This window comes from Protopterus annectens, chromosome 11.part0 (genome assembly GCF_019279795.1).
Source record: "Protopterus annectens isolate FY-2018-M chromosome 11.part0, PAN1.0, whole genome shotgun sequence".
NCBI lineage: Eukaryota > Metazoa > Chordata > Ceratodontiformes > Protopteridae > Protopterus > Protopterus annectens.
Window position 1 is genome coordinate 471,351,591 of NC_056745.1, and position 6,000 is coordinate 471,357,590.

The window sequence follows — 6,000 nt, forward strand, 5'->3', positions numbered from 1 at the left end:
ATTTTTGATGAACTAGAACCAGCCATCGCATATATAAAATCAAATAAAATCCTGGATAAAATAGATGATATGGGCTGGGCTTCTACTAACCTCAAGAGATTAGCTGAAAATGGTTCTTGGAAATCTCTAGACCACAAAAAGAAACTAAAAAAGAAATAAATGACTTTGAGTTCTATTTTTGTTTTTTTTACATAAACCAGAAGTCTTGTGAGATGAAAGTGGTCCAACAGGAGCGTGTTGTAATTGCATTTTTTTTCCTTCTTCACTGGTTTGTGTTATGGACTACTTAATTTCATGCTATTTGCTTCATATTCAATTGTTATTAATCTCAAGTTATATTATGATCTAATAATATTAGTATTTAGTTCATTAACTTGACATAGAATTTTCTTCACATGATATAATTCATTCGCATATAAGTTAGAAGGAATTTATGTTCTCCTGCTTTTGACAGTCCATATCTTGTCCTTTGCAACTAGCGGTTTCTTGGTTGGTTTACGCTGCTATTTTACAGTTATATTCGGACTGTAGGAGCGGGCTATATGTATTGTGGTGTACTGGTTCTTACTTTTTATTTTGTTTTTCAGTCTGAGTGATTCTTTCCTTTTTAAGGTTTGTGGGTCTTGGCTATTTTGTTTTTTAGCTCTGGTGTAATGCTGACGGGTTAGCGTTGTTGGACGAGTTATTTGAATGGGCTTTTGTGTGTATATGCTGGGGTTTGTTAGATTTGCTTAATGGATGCTATCTTTTTGGTGTCCCGTTGTTTTTGGGGAGATCTTGTGTTGGTCGTGAACTTTCTTGTGGGATTCTTTGTGGGTTTATTTGTTTGTTGTTTATTTTTTTTGCTTTTTTTTTGCTTCATTTTGCTATCTTGTGTATTAGTGCTTGGATTTGATTCATGCAGCGACATTTGCGTATTGCTCTTGGTGTATTCGTGATGTCTCAAGCACTTCCTGGACTTGGTGGACGTTGTTCTGCATGTCTCGCTCACCTTTTTTCCTGCTGCAAATTCCAGCTAGCTGTTCAAGTTTGTTGACTAAAGCTCAGCTGTTAGTTGACTTTTCTACGCAGAATGACATCATCAGCACTCCGACCTCTTCAAGGAAGCACTCAATGTATGATTTATCATTCATCTAAACGGAAGATCAAAACAGTATTTATTTATTGTCATCTGCAACTCTTGAATGTCATCTTGTTAGTATCAACCTCTCGGTCAGTCGTTCATCACATTATGATCATTTTGATCTAAATAGCGATACTATGCCATCACAGAACTGTTAGAGGAAGAGCAGGGAAAGGACAGTAGAATGTCATGAGGAAGAGTGAAAGAAGGAAAACTAAAGACATTTGAGATCCATATAGCAAGGTACTATATTTAGTCCCACAAGTATTGATTATTCTTGGACTTTGATGATCTATATATATACATATAAAATTGAACTGTTGCTTATTTTATTTTCACTATCTGTTTTAATACTTTTTATAATCCATTCTTATTGTTTTGCTATGCATTTTTTTTTAAAGGAAATTGAAGGATGGGGAATGAGAGATAAAAAAGAAGATTTGAAAAGTAGAATGTAAAAAAAGAAATACTAACTTGTTAACATACTGTCGTATCTCAACAATATAAGTTTTAATTACATGGCTTTTTAAAAGTGGAAGGGAGGGAGGAGGAAAGAAGAAAAAGGGAATAGAAACAAGCATTGGTTTGTTCTTTTTTATATTATAATAATTAATGTATCTGTCTTATGTTCCATACTGTGATGTTGTTTAATACATAACAAATTATTATTTTTTTAGTAACAAAGCCATTTTATCTCTCTACTTATTCTGGCCTAATTGAGCATTTTATGGTTTATAGTATTATCTTTATTTTTGTTTCTAGAATGTAAGTGATACAACAGTTACATTTTATGGCATTGTCTTTTATACAGTTTATCTGAAATATCTTTTTATTCTTTTTTAGAATGATAATTTTAATGTTGTTTATTAATTACCACATCCATTAACCTTGTTTTCTTGACCCATCGCTTCATGAAATTCATTTCAGAGCATGGTCTTAGTGAAATGTGGTAACATGTTATAGGTAGTGGAAGAGTAAGATAGAATATAATGAAGGTAGTTAACTAGTCTTTAGTGTCATATATTTTTTTTCGTTATTCCCAGAAATATTCTATTTATATTACTCTTTACACCTTGCTACTGACTATACATTTACAAACATTACAGTATCTATTAACAGACTGGTATTGGTATTCATCATCTATTTCTAGTATGTAGTACCATTGTACTATATACCACTAATAAATGTTTTATTGGATTTATGTTACATCATACTGTATTAATACATCTAAGATCATAACTAGGCAGTTCCTGACTGTAATTTGCTGCTAGTTTGAAAGACAATTTGAGTGACTGATGTCACTCAAATTAGGAGTTTTTAACTCCAGAAAGGTTTGGGGGTTTTCTTATTTAATAGCTTGTGTTATATATTTTTGAAAATATCATTATTGATGTTCAGTACAACTCACATAAATGACCACTATGTAAACATATCTTTGGTTTTACTACCTTATTATATGATTTATATAATTATTGTTGTGTTCCCTATATCTATCTCTTATATATTAGCAGTCAAACAACTAATAACACTTAGAGTTAGAATGTATTATTATGCAAACAATTTAAATCATGACTTCCTTACATTGCATTTCACTTAATGTGAATGGTTTAAACAATCTAAACAAGAGGAGATCTTTAATTAAATATCTTAAACTTCAAAATTTTCAACTCATTTTCTTACAAGAAACCCATTTGATATCGGATGTCATTACCAAATTAGACTCTAAATCATTCTCTTTACTAGTTAGCTCTGAACATGTTCAAAAGAAAGGAGGTGTTGCAATACTATGGAATAACAGACTCCCTGTTCCTAGAATATTAGATGCATACCAAGATAATAAAGGTATGGTAGCATCCGTCACAATAGAATTTAATAGTAAAATATTTGCATTATTTAACATATATTGGATTCCTGGCTTTGGACTTAAAACAGCACAGCAATATATAGAACACATTACTCAATTTTCAAAAGGCAACAGGATTCTAGCTGGTGATTTTAATTGTATTTTTGATAGTAAAGACTCTACCTTCATTGGAAATAGGAGGATTTCATCCACTGCCAGGTTATTAAAAGAATTTACTCATTCCTTTTGTTTGAGAGATATAAATAACTATGCAGATACTAAATCACTATTCTACACCTTTTTTCTCACAGGCATAACTCATTTTCAAGAATAGACAGAGTTTTTATCTGTAATAATTTAGTTGATTCTTTATCTAATATTAAGGTGATTGCATGTCCCCTTTCTGATCATAATTCTATAACCTTTGACTTATATATTTACTCATTATATAATGCTCAGATAAAGAGGATTCCAGCCTACATCTCTAATTTGAATGATTTTAAATCCTTCATATCTACAGAAGTTCAAAACTTCATAGAACTCAATACCACTAAAGACACTTTCAAAATTTTTATATGGGACACAATGAAACCCTACTTATATAGTAGGATAATTGATTGGTATATAAAAAAAATAATTACAAGGGATAAAGAGTTAAAAGAGATTCAAACAAAACTTGATAATTTGAATCTACTCCTTTTAAAAAACAAGGAAGATAAAACTACTAAAAGACATATATATTCTTTAAATAAGACATATCTTGAGATTTTAGATCATAAGATAAAGATTAGTTTAGAGAAAGTTAAATTTATTACTTTTTCATCAAACCATAGATCCATAAATATGCTTGCCAATAAAATTAAAAGAATTAATAAATTTAATCACATTAAGAAACTTTATTCACCACAAAAAAAAAAAAGAAAAAGATTTCTGGTCTTCATAACATAGTAAATGAATTTAGAGAATTTTTTTCTAAATTAAATCAGTCTACTGAGTTAATAAATCCCATAACTGATATAAAGTCGTTCATTAATAAAAACACAAAAAAGTTAACTGTTCAATAAGTTGAATCATTAGACAGACAAATACCCTTAATGACATTGAAGTACAAATTAACAAATTAAAACAAAACAAAGCCCCGGGTAATGATGGTATAATCCCTGAAATTTATAAAATTTTACCTACAAAAGCTCTCTCAATTTTACACTAAGTTTTCAGTATAGCCCAAACTAAAAATTTAATTCCACCATCATGGAAATATACCTTTATCACTCCTATTCTAAAACAGGATAAAGATCCTACCAAATGTAATTCATACAGACCAATTTATTTATTAAATACAGATTACAAAATCTTTATTTCTATTCATGAAAATAGACTTAAAAATGTCCTTCCTAGTTTGGTAGATTCTGATAAAACTGATTTTATTATTAAAAGAACCTCATATGACAGCATTAAGAGAATACTAACCTTAATAGAATCAGGTAAGAACTTTAAAAATAACCTAACTATAATTAGCTTAGACGTAAATTGTGCATTCAACACAATAAACTGGGACTATTTGTTTATTTTACTGGGAGAACTTAAATTCTCCAAAATTTTATAAATCTTATTACCCAACTTTACACTGGTTGTCAAGCATATGTCAAAATAGGCTCCTATATTTACAATTTATACCTACTGAAAAAGGAACCAAACAAGGGTGTCCATTATCTCCCCTTTTATTTACTTTAATTATGGAACCATTGGTAAATTTGATCAGGGATAATACTAACAATAAAGGTTATGATTTGGGTTTTAATGAAACATCAAAAATGCAACTGTTTGTGGATGAAATCTTAATTACTTTGGGGGATAAAAATCCTACCTTGACAGAGTTATTTATTAATATGGATAAGTTTCAGAAAAACTCAAGTCTTAGATTTAATCACAATAAAACACAAATTCTCTTAGTTGGTCAAAAAAAATTCAACATACAAGATGATTTTAAGAAATATTTACATCAAACTCAACAAATAACATATGTAGGTATAATTATTTCTAATAACTTAAAAGATACATTAAAAATAAATTTCAACAAAAGTATTCAAATAATAGAATATCTAACAAGCTTGTGGTTAAAAATAAGATTCTCATTGGAAGAAAAGTTGTCACTTATAAAGATGGTTTTACTTCCTAAAATATTGTATATAATACAGTCTATATCTATACTCCCCAAGCATATAGTAATTACAAAGTTTAAGTCTCTTATTAATAAGTTCCTTTAGCATCCAATTAAATCTAGAACTGTGTTATCTATCCAAATGTTCAACTGGGATAATGGTGGTATTGCTTTGCCTAATCTAGAATTTTATGCTATTTCATCCGTAATTAAAACTATAACTCTTCTTACTGATAGTAAATATTCAGCTAAATGGAAAGATTATATTCTCTGTTTATCTCAAAATCCTAATAATACTATTGAAATTAATATGTTAAACTTAATAAATAATTATTTTATTTGGAGATTGAAAGAATTTTTTTTCATATCATTACATTAAATTATACAGATCTAACTACATAATTTTAATGTTGAAATCATTCAAAAACTTTATTCTTACACACAAATCATACGAATACTGGATATTTCTTATTTTCCCTATAGCCTATACTCATAATATCATCTTCTCTACAGATTATCATAAAATGTATTTATTTAAACAAAAGCATTTACTAGTGTGGTATCAAATGATGAACAATAACGAGTTAAAATCACTTAACATTCTTATTGAAGAGAATAATTTTGATTCATCCTCATGGCTTGACTTACAAGAAGCTAGGAAATGTATCAAAGATAATCCCGATCTTATTCCTTCTTCAACTAAAACAATACTCCCAGGGCTAATACAATATTTAATGGTCCTCATTCAACAGAATGACTCTAATAAAATTAGTCTCTCTCACATACACAAATCAATAAAATCAGACTTAGATATTCATTTAGAAAATTATTGGAAATCTTTTATTACCTTTAATAATTATTATCCTTCAGATA